The following is an 18472-nucleotide window of genomic DNA, read 5'->3' on the forward strand; positions in this document are numbered from 1 at the left end:
AAACATAAAAAAACAAGGTGCTGGAAGAACCCAACTGGTCAGATAGTATCAACAGGAGCAGGGTGGCTAGGATGGCGTGAAAAACAAGTGCACTCCTGGGTGAGGGGGGGGGGGAGTGGGTGGGATGTACCCTGCTCCTTCACCCTCTGTACGCTTATCTCTTTCCAGATGTACCATCCATCCCTTTATCTCCTCTGTCCCCTTCTACCCATATACCCCCCCCCCCCCTCCATCCATCGTTACGTTTCACCCCTCAACTTCCTTTATCTGGTGCCCCTTTGTCACTTTTTCACTTCCAGCCTTTCTCACTTCATCTATCTACCAATCACTCCCAATATTAGGTGTAATAACCTTTCACTTGCCAAGCTTTGCCCCACCCCTGTCTCTCTTTTCCAGATTTCTCACCCTATTCCATCAGTTTGAAGAAGGGTCATCTTCCACTGACCCGAAACGTCATCTGTCCATTTCTCACAGATCCTCCAGCACTCTGCATTTTGATCAAGATTCCAGCACCTGCGGTTTCTTGTGTATAAATATCTCCCACGTCTATACTGCTGGGCACACAAAGGATTTTCAGTGTTTCAATAAATTAATCTAAATCCTAAAGAATAGAGACATGGCTTTATCTTTCCTAGTATGACAGAGCTGCCAGCCCAGAAATAATTTGCAGAGTCTTTGCTGTATGCCATTTCTTGTATGGCAAATCTATACTTTTTTCAGTCTGATCTTCACCTTGCTACATAGCCAGAATACCCCCCCAACCCCCCACCCCAGGGGCAAGCCGCAGAGTTCTTGTTTCTGAGGGCCAGAGAGGGGGGGTGAAGAGAGAACGACAGGTCTCCAGATATGGTCAACCGCGAATGTTAGATTCAAGATGGCAGTGGTGGACATGGGAGACCAAGTGATTGGAGTGGAGTCTTCCCTTCGAGGTCGGCTACGAGAGGCACCCTCGGGGCACTAGGACTAAGCAGTGGCCAGGTGAGGCGACTATTCCTATGTCGTATGTTGAAAGACTGGAGCGACGTGGCTTGTATTGACTGGAATTTAGAAGATGAGAGGGGATCTTATTGAAAGATATAAGATTATAAAGGGATTGGACACGTTAGAGGCAGGAAACATGTTCCCAATGTTGGGGGAGTCCAGAACCAGGGGCCACAGTTTGAGAATAAGGGGTAGGCCATTTAGAATGGAGATGAGGAAAAACCTTTTCAGTCAGAGAGTTGTGAATCTTCGGAGGCTGCGGGAGCGGCTGCGACTCGCCTTAGTCTCGGGCCGCGTAGATGCCGACATCGGGAGCTCCGGCAGCGGCAGCGTGTTCGCCCGCCCCGGGTCGCGGGGCTTGGGTCGCGGACATTTCACCGTCCGGCGCGGTTTAAAATAGGCCGCGGGATTTTTCTCTGCTGGGCGGGGGCTTCAATGTCGGGAGCCACGACCGCCCCGACGTGCAGCAACAGCGGCAGCGTGTTCGCCCGCACCGGATTGCGGGGCTTGGGTCGGCCCGCGCGGACCGTCCGGCGCGGCCTGCAACCACAACAACCTGACCGCGGGAGAAGACGGCAGGGGAAGGGAAAAGACATTGTGGCCTTCCATCACAGTGAGGAGAGGACTGGAGGAGACTCACTGTGATGGATGTTTCTTTTTTTGTGTGTTTTTGGGGTTGTGTAATTTGCCTATTTTAATGCTTTATTGTGTAATCTGCCTAATTTAATGCTTTTATTGTTGGACTGTGGGTGACTGAATTTCGTCCAAAAAATTCGGTTTATTGGATGACAAATAAAGCTATCTTGAATCTTGAATCTTGAATCTCTTGAATCTGTGGAATTCTCAGCCTCAGAAGGCAGTGGAGGCCAGTTCTCTGAATGCTTTCAAGAGAGAGCTAGATAGAGCTCTTAAAGATAGCGGAGTCAGGGGGTATGGGGAGAAGGCAGGAACGGGGTACTGATTGTGAATGATCAGCCATGATCACATTGAATGTTGGTGCTGGCTCGAAGGGCCGAATGGCCTCCTCCTGCACCTATTGTCTATTGTCTATTGAGGCAGTTGCGATGAAGCAGTGGCCAGGGAAGCAGTGGCTCGGTTCACGGGTCGATGTATCCGGATCGAGGAGTCGGTGGAGTAGGCTGCTGGAGGCCCTGCAGCAGCCTTTGGCTCGGCAGGATCAAGCACCAATCCAAGGACCGTGCATGGGGATCGGACGCGGCCTGCAGAAGCACAGAACGGTGGAGCAGCAGTGGAGGAACCAACTACTTTGCTTGACCAGACCGATCCTGCAATACTGCCAGGACAGCGGGCTTTTGTGGGCATGTCGAGAACTCCACGTTCACATCAACTTTCAGACTTCAATCTTGAAAATTGCCGCCAACACGCCATTGAAAATTGTGTTTTCAAGAGAGAATTAGGTTTAGCTCTTAGGGCGAAGGGAATCATGGGGGATTTGACATTGGGGAAAAAGCAGGAATGGGGTACTGATTTTGGATGATCGGCCATGATCATATTAAATGGCAGTGCTGGCTCGAAGGGACAAATGGCCTACTCCTGCACCTATTTTGTATGTTTCTAACACATGTCGACTCTTGTATACTATCTCAGTATACTATTCCTATACAATAGACAATAGACAATAGACAATAGGTGCAGGAGTAGGCCATTCAGCCCTTCGAGCCAGCACCGCCATTCAATGCGATCATGGCTGATCACTCTCAATCAGTACCCCGTTCCTGCCTTCTCCCCATACCCCCTCACTCCGCTATCCTTAAGAGCTCTATCCAACTCTCTCTTGAAAGCATCCAACGAACTGGCCTCCACTGCCTTCTGAGGCAGAGAATTCCACACCTTCACCACTCTCTGACTGAAAAAGTTCTTCCTCATCTCCGTTCTAAATGGCCTACCCCTTATTCTTAAACTGTGGCCCCTTGTTCTGGACTCCCCCAACATTGGGAACATGTTTCCTGCCTCTAATGTGTCCAATCCCCTAATTATCTTATATGTTTCAATAAGATCCCCCCTCATCCTTCTAAATTCCAGTGTATACAAGCCCAATCGCTCCAGCCTTTCAACATACGACAGTCCCGCCATTCCGGGAATTAACCTAGTGAACCTACGCTGCACACCCTCCATAGCAAGAATATCCTTCCTCAAATTTGGAGACCAAAACTGCACACAGTACTCCAGGTGCGGTCTCACCAGGGCCCGGTACAACTGTAGAAGGACCTCTTTGCTCCTATACTCAACTCCTCTTGTTATGAAGGCCAACATTCCATTGGCTTTCTTCACTGCCTGCTGTACCTGCATGCTTCCTTTCAGTGACTGATGCACTAGGACACCCAGATCTCGTTGAACTCCCCCTCCTCCTAACTTGACACCATTCAGATAATAATCTGCCTTTCTATTCTTACTTCCAAAGTGAATAACCTCACACTTATCTACATTAAACTGCATCTGCCATGCATCCGCCCACTCACACAACCTCTCCAAGTCACCCTGCAGCCTTATTGCATCTTCATCACAATTCACACTACCCCCCAGCTTAGTATCATCTGCAAATTTGCTAATGGTACTTTTAATCCCTTCGTCTAAGTCATTAATGTATATCGTAAATAGCTGGGGTCCCAGCACCGAACCTTGCGGTACCCCACTGGTCACTGCCTGCCATTCCGAAAGGGACCCATTGATCCCCACTCTTTGCTTTCTGTCTGTCAACCAATTTTCTATCCATGTCAGTACCCTACCCCCAATACCATGTGCCCTAATTTTGCCCACTAATCTCCTATGTGGGACCTTGTCGAAGGCTTTCTGAAAATCGAGCTTGTACTTAACTACGATTATACTTATGTGCAATTCTACTTTTAGTGAACTGTATGGAACAAAGGAATCTCAGTATATGTGAGTAAAGTATCATTGGATTGGATCATAACTGGAAAAAGTTAGAAAACAAGTATGTTTTAAAGTGCAGTGAAGGGGAAAGGAGTGGATCCAACAGGTTACCTGTGATAGGACGGAGGTCAAGAGAGACAAAACGACAAATGGTGGCCGCGTCATCCCAAACGAGCTCTTTCGGCTTGTTGGCCAGGGCCTTGAACAGTGGTTGCGTGATCCTGGTGGCTGCTGGCACGAAACGGTGGTAGGTTGACCATGCCAACAAACTCTTGGATTCCCTTCACAGTAGAGGGTTTGGAAAACTTGCGAGTGGCCACGAGGAAGTTGATGGAAGTGACACTTGGCAAGGTTGATCGCCAGGCCATGCTCGTTGAGCCTCTGACAGAGCTGTCGGAGGAGTGCGCGGTGTTCCTGGCGAGAGCGGCTGGCGACGAGGATGTCATCGAGATAGATGAACACGAAGATCAGCCCGCGGCCCACGACGTCCATGAGCCTCGGGCGGCATTCTTGAGACCGGAAGGCATGCGCAGGAACTCGAAGAGCCCGAACGGGGTGATGAGGGCCGTTTTGGGGATGTTACCTGGGTGGACCGGAATCTGATCGTGGCCGCGTACCAGGTTGATCTTGGAAAAACCTTGGCACCGTCCAGGTTTGTCGTGAAGGCCTGGATGTGCGGGACAGGATACCGGTCGGCTGTTGGACCTCGTTGAGGCGGCGGTGGTCCCCACAGGGTCTCCAGCCCCCAGACGCTTTGGGGACCATGTGAAGCGGGGATACCCACGGGCTGCCTGAGCGGCGCACTCTGCCCATTTCCTCCATCTTGGGGAACTCCAAGCCAGTCGGAGCTTGTCCGGGGCAGCCTGCGTGCGCGTGCATGGAGTGTCGGTCCGGTGGTGGGGATATGGTGCTTCACGCCATGCTTGGGGCTGGCCGTTGTGAACTGGGGGGTTGTGATGTCAGGGAAATCGGCCACGATCCTGGCGTACTCGTTGTCGGAGGTCACCGAGCCCAGGTGGGACGCAGTCAATTCAGCGTGACGCAAGGCGATCGACTCGAACGTTGTCCTTTCACGTCGACCAGCAGGGAGAGCGCCCGGAAGAAGTTGGCGCCTAACAGCGGTTGTGAGACGTCGGCTGATGGTAAAGGTCCACTTGAAGCGACAGGAGTTGAAGTTGAGCTTGATCATGCTTGATCATGCGGACCCCGAATGTTCTGATGTTGCTGCTGTTGGCAGCGGTCAGGGGAGGCGCCTTCTTTCCGGAACGAGTGCCGGTGCCCGGGGGGGGGCAAAACACTGACCTCCGCTCCCGTGTCAACGAGAAAACGCCGCCCCGAATGACGATCCCAGGAGGCGATGTTTTTGGCCGGCAGTTGCCACCATCGACGGCTGGCCGAGGCGTTACCCGGATGCGTGCAGGGTGGTCGGCATCGGCGGGCCTCGGAGCCCCTCCTTTGGTGGTAGTTGCACCACTTGTCCTTGCTGGCGCCGTTCGTGGCGATGTCACTGCCGCTCCTTCCGTGGAGGCTGGGAACTGCCGAGGCACCGCCACCACCCGACTGATGGTGGCGCCACCCTGCTGTTTGGCCTGCCACAGCGCGTCCGCACGGGCTGCCAGCCGTCAGGGGTCGGTGAAATCGTCATCCGCGAGGAGCAGGCGGATGTCCGCAGGCATCTGCTCGAGGAAAACCTTTTCAAAAAGGAGGCAGGTCCTGTGTCCATTCATCAGGGCGAGCATTTCATTCATGAGCACGGACGGTTTGCGGTCGCCTAGGCCATCCACGTGCAGGGGTTTTGCCGCCCTGTCTCGGCGACTGAGACCGAAGGTGTCCTTGAGGAGCGTTCTGATCCCTTCGTACTTGTTGTCGGCTGGTGGCTGGCGAAGGTAATTGATCAGGCGCCCGGCGGTGTCCTGGTCCAATGCACTGACCATGTAGTAGTACTTGGTGACATCGGCAGTTATCTGCCGGATGTGGAATTGGGCTTCGGCTTGTTCAAACCACACCTGGGGCTGTGATGCCCAGAATGGGCAGTTTGAGTGAAACTGCGTTCTGCTGATCTGAGTTTTAGATTTTTTAGATTTTTTAGATTTAGAGATACAGCGCGGAAACAGGCCCTTCGGCCCACCGAGTCCGTGCCGCCCAGCGATCCCCGCACATTAACACTATCCTACACACACTAGGGACAATTTTTACATTTACCCAGTCAATTAACCTACATACCTGTACGTCTTTGGAGTGTGGGAGGAAACCGAAGATCTCGGAGAAAACCCATGCAGGTCACGGGGAGAACGTACAAACTCCGTACAGACGGCGCCCGTAGTCAGGATCGAACCTGAGTCTCCGGCACTGCATTCGCTGTAAGGCAGCAACTCTACCGCTGCGCCACCGTGCCGCCCAGGCGGCATGATGAAATCCAAAAGTGGACGTTTTGGATTGTCGGGGTCACCACTGTAGAGGTTCACGTGTTGTATAAACACTCAGTTTAAAATTTAAACGATACAGCTCAACAATTAGTACAAGAGGGCAAGGTGTGTGTTAACGTGTTGACCGTGAGGTGAAGACTAGCTCCGTTGTCCGCTGCACACCGCCAGCAGACCATCCAGGTCGACGTTGATTGGTTGGCCCAGATCACGCCAGGTCCACGCGAGTGCTCGAGCTCGACGATCGACGGTTCGAGACCAAAGTGGTTCGGCCCGCCACACCATCGTATTTCATAATCCACCAAGGCTTCATAATTCTACACGGGATCCTAACAAACGGATCCACAACAAGTCCAATATCATTGCAGATGAGCTTTAAGAAAGACTGCACGATTTTTTTTTGCAATCTTTCTTGCTGCGTTGCTAAACTTCATATCACCTTCGACAAACTTCTCACTGGAGAGGAGATCATTTACAGGAGTAATGGGACCCTGTTCCACCTCTTAAGTCTGCTCCAGAACCACGGTCACTAACTGCAGGGCATGTGATCAGGATAAAAAAAAATCTCAAAAATCCTTGAAAATAGCAACACTCCCGTTGTTTCTTGGGAATCTTTGACCCATGATTGGTCAAAGTGGAGAGAAAACAATTGAGATGATATTAGTAGTTCACAAAATCTTTGGGTAAACAACAGAGGGAGCAAGCTATCCACCTGCCCAGCCTGCAAAGCTCAACTTGCCTAACTTGGTGCAAAACCTTCTTCATCAGTCACCTCAGAACGGAAGTGGAAGGAAGTGTCCCTTGGTTCTGAGGGACGTCCTGAGAAGATGGTGCCTTTGAGAGGTGAGGTCCTGTTAATTAGTGCAGAGCTGGAAACTATGTAAGCAAAGGACATTAGATGGGAACAGAGAAGAAGGAAAACAGAAAGCTAGAATTGCAATTACTGGATTGATCTAAAGGAGAACGTTCTAAATACTCAACAGGTCGGACAACATGTAGAGAGATATTTAAAAAATGAGTTAATGTTGTAGGTTTGATAACGCTTTACCCGAAGTAGCCAGTTCCCTTCGACATGGAACGGATGATTATCAGAAATTGTTGAATTTATTGTGGGGTTCTGGGGAGCATGTTGGAACATGTCCTGACATTCCTGAGCCAAAGTTCACTGCAATGAAGAGAACAAAGAGAGAGAAGTCAGAGTGGGAATAGGATACAGAAATAAAATGAGAAATAACTGGAAGTTCAGGGTGACACTTCGGGGCAGAATGGAGGTGTTGTGCAAAGCTGTTACCCAACCTGTGTTCGTTTTTTCCAATGTAGAGGAGACTATATAGTGAGCAGTAAATTGGAAGAGCAACAAGTCAATTGCTGCTTCTTCTGCAAGGAGAATGTGAACATTTGGACTCAAAGGGCTTAGTTCCAACATGCTACATTTGTTTTCGAGGGTATGAGATATGGGGTATTGATGGAGATGGATTAGTAAAACTAGCGAGTCACAGAATGAATGATCCCACAAGTGGCCGGGAAGATTTATCCGAGATGGAATGATGGCAAAGTTGGCAAAAATACCATATCATATCATATCATATCATATATATACAGCTGGAAACAGGCCTTTTCGGCCCTCCAGGTCCGTGCCGCCCAGCGATCCCCGTACATTAACACTATCCTACACCCACTAGGGACAATTTTTACATTTGCCCAGCCAATTAACCTACATACCTGTACGTCTTTGGAGTGTGGGAGGAAACCGAAGATCTCGGAGAAAACCCACGCAGGTCACGGGGAGAACGTACAAACTCCTTACAGTATAGCACCCGTCGTCAGGATCGAACCTGAGTCTCCGGCGCTGCATTCGTTGTAAAGCAGCAACTCTACCGCTGCGCTACCGCCCATGGATGATCCATTGAATGTAGAGGCTGGTAGTGTGGAAGGGGAGGATGAAAGGAATCCTATCCTTGCTCTGGATTAAATTAGAGGGTAGAAATGGATCAGAGACAGTGAGAGCTATTCAGCTACAGTGGGTGACAAGCCATATCTTCGGACAAAGGAAGATATCTCCATGCTACATTGTCTCCAAAATGTTTTCAGTATTGCAGTCTTTTTAATATAAAAGGTTAACAAGGAGTGGGGACTCCTGATAGAGACATAGAAACATAGAAAATAGGTGCAGGAGTAGGCCATTCGGCCCTTCGAGCCTGCACCGCAATTCAATACGATCATGGCTGATCATCCAACTCAGTATCCCGTACCTGCCTTCTCTCCAAACCCCCTGATCCCTTTAGCCACAAGGGCCACATCTAACTCCCTCTTAAATATAGCCAATGAACTGGCCTCAACTACCTTCTGTGGCAGAGAATTCCACAGATTCACCACTCTCTGTGTGAAAAAAAACTTTCTCATTTCGGTCCTAAAAGACTTCCCCCTTATCCTTAAACTGTGACCCCTTGTTCTGGACTTCCCCAACATCGGGAACAATCTTCCTGCATCTAGCTTGTCCAACCCCTTAAGAATTTTGTAAGTTTCTATAAGATCCCCCCTCAATCTTCTAAATTCCAGCGAGTACAAGCCGAGTCTATCCAGTCTTTCTTCATATGAAAGTCCTACCATCCCAGGAATCAATCTGGTGAACCTTCTCTGTACTCCCTCTATGGCAAGAATGTCTTTCCTCAGAGTAGGAGACCAAAACTGTACGCAATACTCCAGGTGTGGTCTCACCAATGCCCTGTACAACTGCAGCAGAACCTCCCTGCTCCTATACTCAAATCCCCTCGCTATGAATGCCAACATACCAACTATGAATCCTATCCTTGCTCTGGATGAAATTAGAGGGTAGAAATGGATCAGAGACAGTGAGAGCTAATCAGCTACAATGGGTGACAAGCCATATCTTCGGACAAAGGAAGATATCTCCATGCTACATTGTCTCCAAAATATTTTCAGTATTGCAGTCTTTTTAATATAAAAGGTTAACAAGGAGTGGGGACTCCTGATGGCCTTTCTATGTACAAATGATCTCATCATTAGAACTTGGGGGATTTTGCAGCCTGATGCTCAGGAAGATAGGGGCTGCGTGTTGCAGTGGTTAAAAAGAATTTAAAAAACATTGAGTTTTTTTAAAGACATTTATGTTCAGAAAGACCTAGGTGTATTATATTTCATATATTTCCTTGTAATATGGAAGGAAGTCATTTGACAATGCCAAATCAATGCCAGAATAATCCCATCAATTGCATTTCCCCATTTATTTCCCAATAAACTTTCCCATGTCACATGCTCATCACCACCCTCTGATTTTTCAAACCACCTTTATAATGTGTAATTTATGTAGCCATCTTTAGGATGTTGAGGAAAATTTAAAAAATGGAATCGAGAACCAGAGGACGTAGGTTTAAGGTGAGGAGGGGGGGGGGGGGGGGGGGAAGATTTGATCGGAATCTGAGGGGTAACTTTTCGACACAAAGGGTGGGAGGTGAACCTTCTATTTCTGTATGTACCCATCCAACTTTTCCTTAAATGTCTCAATGTAATTTATCTCTTCTACTATTTCTGATAATATGTTCCATATTATTAACATGCTTTAGGGAAGGACATTTTGTTATTGTTGGCCATCTTGAATTTAGCTTTAGTCTCCCCACAAAAGTGCAAAGGAATTTAGATATGACTGTTTTGCAGGGGCATTCAAATAATTTTAGAAGGATAAGGGGGGGCCTCATAGAAACAACCAATCGTAAAAGGCATGGATAGAGTGGATGTTGAGAGGATGTTTCCACTCGTGAGAGAGTCTAGGACCAGAGGTCATAACCTCAGAATAAAAGGACGTTCCTTTAGGAAGATGAGGGGGAACTTCTTCAGTCAGAAGGTGGTGAATCTGTGGAATTCATTGCCAAAGAAGACTGTGGAAGCCAAGGCAATTAATATTTTGAAGGGAGAGATAGATAGATTCTTGATTATTACGGGTGTCAGGGGTTATGGGGAGAAGGAAATAGAATGGGGTTAAGAGGGAAAGATAGATCAGCCATGATTGAATGGCGGAGTAGAATTGATGGGCCAAATGGCCTAATTCTGCTCCTGTCACTTATGACATGAAGCAAAATAAGTACTTGCATTTAAATCACACGCATCGAAAGACATAGCAATATCCTCATCAATTAACTAAAGTCTATGCATCATAGAGTCTACGGAGTCATCTGAATAAATATTTTGATCTATTATACTTAGTGAATTCAATGCCTGCTGCAAAAAATAACCGTTGTTGAAAACAAGCTGCCATTAGCTGCGATTGGGTTACTAAGCATTGCATTATTTAGCACAAAAGCATCTTTATGTACGATCACCTTGCCAAAAGCATCAATAAATATCAGCCATGTAGCATTAGAATAAGAAAGTTCCAGGTCATTTCTTTCAGTTGCAGAAAATCTGTTTTGCTCTGTGATCTTTGTGTGTTTCATACATGTTCAGCAGAACATTCAGCTATACTGTACCACAATTTCTGCAATAAAATTCTTCATTCAGTTTCAAAGAATTTCCGTTTCCTTTGGCTTGCACTACTTTTGCTTTCAGTGTGGCTTTGAGTATTGCTATGGTTCTTTACTTTGTGAACTTAGTGCAACCTCAAGTGCAGGAAAATAAAATGGCATTATATTTTTTTAATAATTCAAAGATTCTCCAGAGCTGCAGTTAAAGCGATCCTGAGTTTCAGTTGGTTGCTTTTTCCCACATGTTGACACTTCAGATTTATTTCAATAATCTAATGTTCAGGTTTGGCAGAATACTCATGAAACAATACAAAACTTTTGAACAACACTGCTTTGTTTACTGCCTAGGAAAAATCAATGTTTATTCTTTGAAATGAATTGCTGGAATAATGCATATATAGTTTTTTTACGTCAAAAAATACCAAAAGGCAGACTGTGAATTCAACAGTCTGTGTCCTAACATCTTTTGCCTTTAGGCAATAGACAATAGGTGCAGGAGGAGGCCATTCAGCCCTTCGAGCCAGCACCGCCATTCAATGTCATCATGGCTGATCATTCTCAATCAGTACCCCGTTCCTGCCTTCTCCCCATACCCCCTGACTCCGCTAGACTTAAGAGCTCTATCTAGCTCTCTCTTGAATGCATTCAGAGACTTGGCCTTCACTGCCTTCTGAGGCAGAGAATTCCACAGATTCACAACTCTCTGACTGAAAAAGTTTTTCCTCATCTCAGTTCTAAATGGCCTACCCCTTATTCTTAAACTGTGGCCCCTTGTTATGGACTCCCCCAACATTGGGAACATGTTTTCTGCCTCTAACGTGTTCAACCCCTTGATAATCTTATACGTTTCGATAAGATCCCCTCTCATCCTTCTAAATTCCAGTGTATACAAGCCTAGTCGCTCCAGTCTTTCAACATATGACAGTCCCGCCATTCCGGGAATTAACCTAGTAAACCTATGCTGCACGCCCTCAATAGCAAGAATATCCTTCCTCAAATTTCGATACCAAAACTGCACACAGTACTCCAGGTGCGGTCTCACTAGGGCCCTGTACAACTGCAGAAGGACCTCTTTGCTCCTATACTCAACTCCTCTTGTTATGAAGGTCAACATTCCATTGGCTTTCTTCACTGCCTGCTGTACCTGCATGCTTCCTTTCAGTGACTGATGCTGACACTTGTGGTGTTATCCTGCTGAATATTATCTGAAGTTTCTCTGATAAAAGAAAACTGTTCTTCTATGACCTTCAAAGGTAAGCAGAAGAAATCCCAATGTCCATTTTCAAGAGACTGAAGATGACTCTCTTGATTACAATATTCAATACCACTATCAATTGATAATCTCTTCTTTCTCAATCATGATATTCTTTTTTATATTTTAAAAATACATCCCAAGATATGTCTTTAAACTTCAGTAAAGTTCATAATGTCAGCTTTGATTATATTTAGATATCTGGTACAGCATGCATATGTTTTTTATTAAACAGAACCATTGTCCAACACGGTTGTCAATTTTTGCCTGATAACACTGTTGCGTTAACATGTCAAGACATGTTCATTTTAATTAGTACATTCTCTAAAATATGAAATGTTCTGCAGATGTTTGAGATACTGTAGCTTGCAATTCTTGATGCCCTCTAAAATTTCACTGTGCAAATGGAAATAAAATGCACCTTCAACTTGCTTCCTACCAGCAAAATTACTGGTTTCAATTTCAGTGTGCACTGAAATATCTTTCAGTGTGCTCTGAAATATCTGTCAGTGGCTAATTCATTGCCCGTACTTAAGGTAACTGATAGGTTCAGCAGCTACTCAGTGCTGACTTATTTTGCAAGCTTTTTGGGTGTGGCCCTCAGGCACAACTGACATTTGCAGCAGACAGAATGCCCAAAACCAAGGCATTCATTAATACCCAACAGCAAAGCCCACCTAACACACCCATTATGGCCCCCTAGTATTTCTAAAGGGCCTGTCCCAGTTACGTGATTTTTAAGGTGACTGCCGACGACTGTCAAAGTCGTAGCTGATCGCCGAAATTTTCTTTTACCCTACGACAATGACCACGACAATGCCGAGTCAGGTCGATACAAGTTACTTTTTTTGTGAAACTAGCACCCGGCTAAGAGAGCAAAGAGGTCCTTCTGCAGTTGTACAGGGCCCTAGTGAGACCGCACCTGGAGTAGTGTGTTCAGTTTTGGTCTCCTAATTTGAGGAAGGACATCCTTGCTATTGAGGGAGTGCAGCGTAGGTTCACAAGGTTAATCTCCGGGATGGCGGGACAGTCATATGAGGAAAGATTGGAAAGACTGGGCTGGTATTCGCTGGAATTTAGAAGGATGAGAGGGGATCTTATAGAAAGGTATAACATTATAAAAGGACTAGACAAGCTAGATGCAGGAAAAATGTTCCCAATGTTGGGGGAGCCCAGAACTCGGGGCCACAGTCTAGGAATAAAGGGGAGGCCGTTTAAAACTGAGATGAGAAAAAACCTTTTCACCCAGAGAGTTGTGAATTTGTGGTATTCTGTGCCGCAGAAGGCAGTGGAGGCCAATTCACTGGATGAATTTAAAAGAGAGTTAGATAGAGCTCTAGGGGTATGGGGAGAAGGCAGGCACGGGTTACTGATTGTGGATGATCAGCCATGATCATATTGAATGGCGGTGCTGGCTGGAAGGGCCGAATGGCCTCCTCCTGCACCTATTTTCTATGTTTTTATGTCATACATTGAATGCCAACATAAGCTTAAGGGGTTGAATGGTCAACATTCATTTCTAAATTTAATGCAGGGGTCAGGGTAGCCCGGCATGTATCACTTCCACCTGAGATGTTTAACATCCCCCTTCGCAGCATCGGTGCTGGGACATTGGAGAATTGATGGAGGAACATTAACCTCCAAAGGCTGAGACAGCGTCCTAAGCCCAAAACGACTTAGCCGATGGACTGCCTTCAATGTTAGCACATCCTTTTCTGAACAGGGTGGCCAAACCTGCACAAAATTCTCAAGGCGCAGCCTCACAAACACCCTGTAGAATTGTGACAATACTTCTCAATTTTTTTAATCCAATCCCCGGCAATGAAGGCTAGTCTTCTTAATTACTTGCTTCACCAACATGCTAAATTTTGGTCTTTCAGCCCCGAGAAGATGGAAATCCTTAGGTACTAGGTAACTGATGGGCTAGTTTCAAATATCATGAAAGAATTGTGGCAACCTATTTCATGAAGGATAAGATACTGGAAAAAACTTAAAGAGACTTCAGACCATAAGACATAGGAGCAGTATTAGGCCATTCAGCCCATCAAGTCTACTCCACCATCCAATCATGGCTGATCTATTTTTCCCTGTCAACCCCATTCTCCTGCCTTCTTCCCGTAACCTTTCACGCCCTTCCTAATTAAGAACCTGTCAATCTCCGCCTTAAAAATACCCAGTGTCTTGGCACCCACAGCTGTCCATGGCAATGAATTCCACAGATTCATCACACTCTAGCTAAAGAAATTCCCGCTAATCTCCACTCTGAAGACATGTCCTTGTTTTCTGAGACTGTGGTCTCTGGTTCTAGACTCTTCCATTACTGGAAGCATCCTTTTTCATGTCCACTCTATCTCGGCCTTTCATTATCTGGTAGGTTTCAATGAGACCCCCTACACCTTCTAAACTCCAGCGAGTACAAGCCCAGAGACTTCAAACACTCCTCATACATTAACCCAATCATCCCCGGGATCATTCTCATAAACCTTGTCTGGACCAAAGATAATGGAGCAGAGCAAGGTAGACCGCTCGACCCAAAAAACGTAGTATGTCATGGCGCCATTTTAGTAGGCAGAAACTTGCAGAAACATTTAAAAAGAAAAATAACAAAAATCTGTGAATTGATAGATGAGATATATTCTGCATTTTAATGGTATCATCACACATACTGTTCTCCCAAAACACTGATTACACTACGAGAGGCATATTGAACAGCGGGTTTTGCTTACTAAAATGGCGGACGTTACACTCCTTTGCGTACTACACTTCAGTATAGGCGATTTCGACGGAGTGGTTCATCTTGCTCCTCTAGTATCTTTGGTCCGGACCTTCCCGAGAGCCAGCACATCCTTCCACATATATGGCCCCTGATATGACCCCTTTATTCCCATTCTTTGCCTTCTGCCAGTCAGCCAATCTCCTGTCCATGCCAGTACCTTGCCTCTAATACCATGGGCTCCGATCTTGTTCAGCAGCCTCACGTGTGGCACCTTATCTATCAAAGGCCTTCGGAAAATCCAAGTAAACAACATCCACCAACTCTCCGTTGTCCATCCTGCTTATTACTTCCTCAAAAAACTCCCAACAGATTTGCCAGGCAAGATTTATTCTTAACAAACCATGCTGACTTCCGCTTATTTTATCAGGGTATTTTATCAAGTACCCTGAAACGTCATCCTTAATAATAGTTTTACCAATCACTGAAGTCAGATTAACTAGCGTATAATTTCCTTTCTTTTGTCTTGCTCCCTTCTGTAACGGTGTGATTTCCAGTCCTTTGGAATCATTCCTGAATCTAGAGATTCTTGAAAGTTCACTACTAATCCTCAACAATCTCACCAGCTACCTCTTTCAGAACCCTGGGCTGTAGTCCATCTGGTCCAGATGGCTTATTTACCTTCAGATCTTTCAGCTTCCCAAGCACCTTCAACTCAGTTTAAAATGATTCACTTCTGCCCCCTGACTCTCTTGAATTTCTGACACATTGCTGGTGTCTTCCGCAGTGAAGACTGATACAAAAAACTTATTCTGATTATTTGCCAGTTCTCTGTTCCCCATTACTACTTCTCCAGCTTCATTTTCCAATGTCCACTCTTGCCTCTCTTTTACCTTTTATATATCAGTAAAATCCATTGGCATCCTCTTTTACATTAATTGCCAGCCTATATTCATATTTCATCTTCAGTCTGAAGAAGGGTCTCGACCCGAAACGTCACCCGTTCCATCTCTCCCGAGATGCTGCCTGACCTGCTGAGTTACTCCAGCATTTTGTGAATAAATACCATCATATTTCATCTATTCTCCCCTTATTGTTTTTTAGTTACCTTCTAAGTTTTTAAAAGCTTCACAATCATCGAGCACCCTGCTGATCTTTGCCATGTTATATGCCTTCTCTTTTGCTTTGTGCAGGTAAGGCAGGTAAATTGCTCAGACCTAATGGCCTCCCAGGAGCAAAGAGGTCCTTCTGCAGTTGTACAGGGCCCTAGTGAGACCACACCTGGATTACTGTGTGTAGTTTTGGTCTCCAAATTTGTGGTAGGATATTCTTGCTATTGAGGGCGTACAGCGTAGGTTTACTAGGTTAATTCCCGGAATGGCGGGACTGTCATATGTTGAAAGACTGGAGCGACTAAGCTTGTATACACTCGACTTTAGAATGATGAGAGGGGATCATATCGAAACGTATAAGATTATTAAGGGGTTGGACACGTTAGAGGCAGGAAACGTGTTCCCAATGTTGGGGGAGTCCAGAACAAGGGGCCACAGTTTAAGAATAAGGGGTAGGCCATTTAGAACGGAGGTGAGGAAAAACTTTTTCAGTCAGAGAGTTGTGAATCTGTGGAATTCTCTGCCTCAGAAGGCAGTGGAGGCCAATTCTCTGAATGCATTCAAGAGAGAGTTAGATAGAGCTCTTAAGGATAGTGGAGTCAGGGGGTATGGGGAGAAGGCAGGAACGGGGTACTGATTGAGAATGATCAGCCATGATCACATTGAATGGTGGTACTGGCTCGAAGAGCCGAATGGCCTACTCCTACACCTATTGTCTATTGTCTATTGTCTAATCAAGCGTTCCAAGGGAAATGGCTGCAGAGATGGTGGAGCCATTGATTGAAGGTTCTCACTGAGTTCGAAGAAGGCAGCCACAGATTGGAAAATCTCAAATGTGATTCTCTCGTTCAAGTTGGGAGGTCGACAAAAAGTGAGAAACTATATTTAGCTAAACATCTGTTGTTGCAAGATGCTGGAGTTGATAATTAAAGAAGAACGAGCTAGTCATTTGGGAAAAGTTTAATGTGATCAAATAATCAGCATGGTTTTATGGAAGGGAAATCATGTTTGACACATTTTGATGATGTGGCAGGCAGAGTCCATGGGGGGGAAGCTATGGATGTAATGTATTTAGATTTCCAGAGCACATTTGACAAGGTGCAAGATACAAGGCTGGTGCACAGAATAAGAGCTGACGATATCAGGAGAAGAGTGCTCGACTGGTTATCATGTTGAAGACAGGCAGTCGGAATAAATGGGACTTTTTCAGGCTGGACAATAGACAATAGACAAAAGGTGCAGGAGGAGGCCATTCGGCCCTTTGCGCCAGCAGCACCATTCAATGTGATCATGGCTGATCATTCTCAATCAATACCCCGTTCCTGCCTTCTCCCCATACCCCCTGACTCTGCTATCCTTAAGAGCTCTATCTAGCTCTCTCTTGAATGCATTCAGAGAATTGGCCTCCACTGCCTTTTGAGGCAGAGAATTCCACAGATTCACAACTCTCTGACTGAAAAAGTTTTTCCTCATCTCAGTTCTAAATGGCCTACCCCTTATTCCTAAACTGTGGCCCCTGGTTCTGGACTCCCCCAACATTGGGAACATGTTTCCTGCCTCTAACGTGTCCAACCCCTTAATAATCTTATACGTTTCGATAAGATCCCCTCTCATCCTTCTAAATTCCAGTGTATGCAAGCCTAGCCGCTCCAGTCTTTCAACATATGACAGTCCCGCCATTCCGGGAATTGACCTAGTAAACCTACGCTGCACGCCCTCAACAGCAAGAATATCCTTCCTCAAATTTGGAGACTAAAACTGCACACAGTACTCCAGGTGCGGTCTCACTAGGGCCCTGTACAAAAGCGGAAGGACCTCTTTGCTCCTATACTCAACTCCTCTTGTTATGAAGGCCAACATTCCATTGGCTTTCTTCACTGCCTGCTGTACCTGCATGCTTCCTTTCAGTGACTGATGCACTAGGACACCCAGATCTCGTTGTACGTCCCCTTTTCCTAACTTGACACCATTCAGATAATAATCTGCCTTCGTATTCTTACCACCAAATTGGATAACCTCACACTTATCCACATTAAACTGCATCTGCCATGCATCCGCCCACTCACACAACCTGTCCAAGTCACCCTGCAACCTCATAGCATCTTCCTCACAGTTCACACTGCCACCCAGCTTTGTGTCATTTGCTCCCACATCAGGTTGCCCTCCAGCCCGGGAGAGATATCCTTAACCCCTGGCATTGGGCAAACCTCACAGCAGTCGAAGATCCCTATCTTTGCTGCGAAGAACAGCCTAATTTCCTCTGAATTACCGCAATCCTCCATGACAATCAAATTTCTGCCTTCTTTCCCTCACTTGAAGAGTCCCTTGTGCCACGGCACTGTGCACAGTTTGTATATTTTCCCTGCCATCCCCACGTTTGTCCAAGTATGCAGCAAACACTTGATCTTTGTAGGGCAAGGGTTAAGAAAGAGGGCTAGAGGCTTTGCCAGAGCTACCCTCGACCTGCTCCTTTTGCAATCGCACCCTCTTGTCCCGAACTACTGATCAAACCTGAAGCAATCCAAAGAGCGTGACTGCCTCTCGGAACACAGGGTCCAGGTAATGCTCCCACCCCCTGACGTGTCGTAATATCTGTGATTTAGATTCCAGTTCATCATCTC

The 18472-nt window shown here is 46.4% G+C and overlaps 1 protein-coding gene across 1 annotated transcript in view; it reads right to left on the reverse strand.

Moving 5' to 3' along the window:
• otud4 (OTU deubiquitinase 4) overlaps positions 1-15513 on the reverse strand; it is an 81017-nt gene extending 65504 nt beyond the window's left edge. The window contains exon 1 of the mRNA XM_078406900.1: positions 15421-15513. The gene's annotated coding sequence lies outside the window, so the exon portion shown is untranslated. The remainder of the gene's footprint in view (positions 1-15420) is intronic.
• Positions 15514-18472: the final 2959 nt, after the last annotated feature.

Source organism: Rhinoraja longicauda, chromosome 1 (assembly GCF_053455715.1).
Source record: "Rhinoraja longicauda isolate Sanriku21f chromosome 1, sRhiLon1.1, whole genome shotgun sequence".
Taxonomy (NCBI): Eukaryota; Metazoa; Chordata; class Chondrichthyes; order Rajiformes; family Arhynchobatidae; genus Rhinoraja; species Rhinoraja longicauda.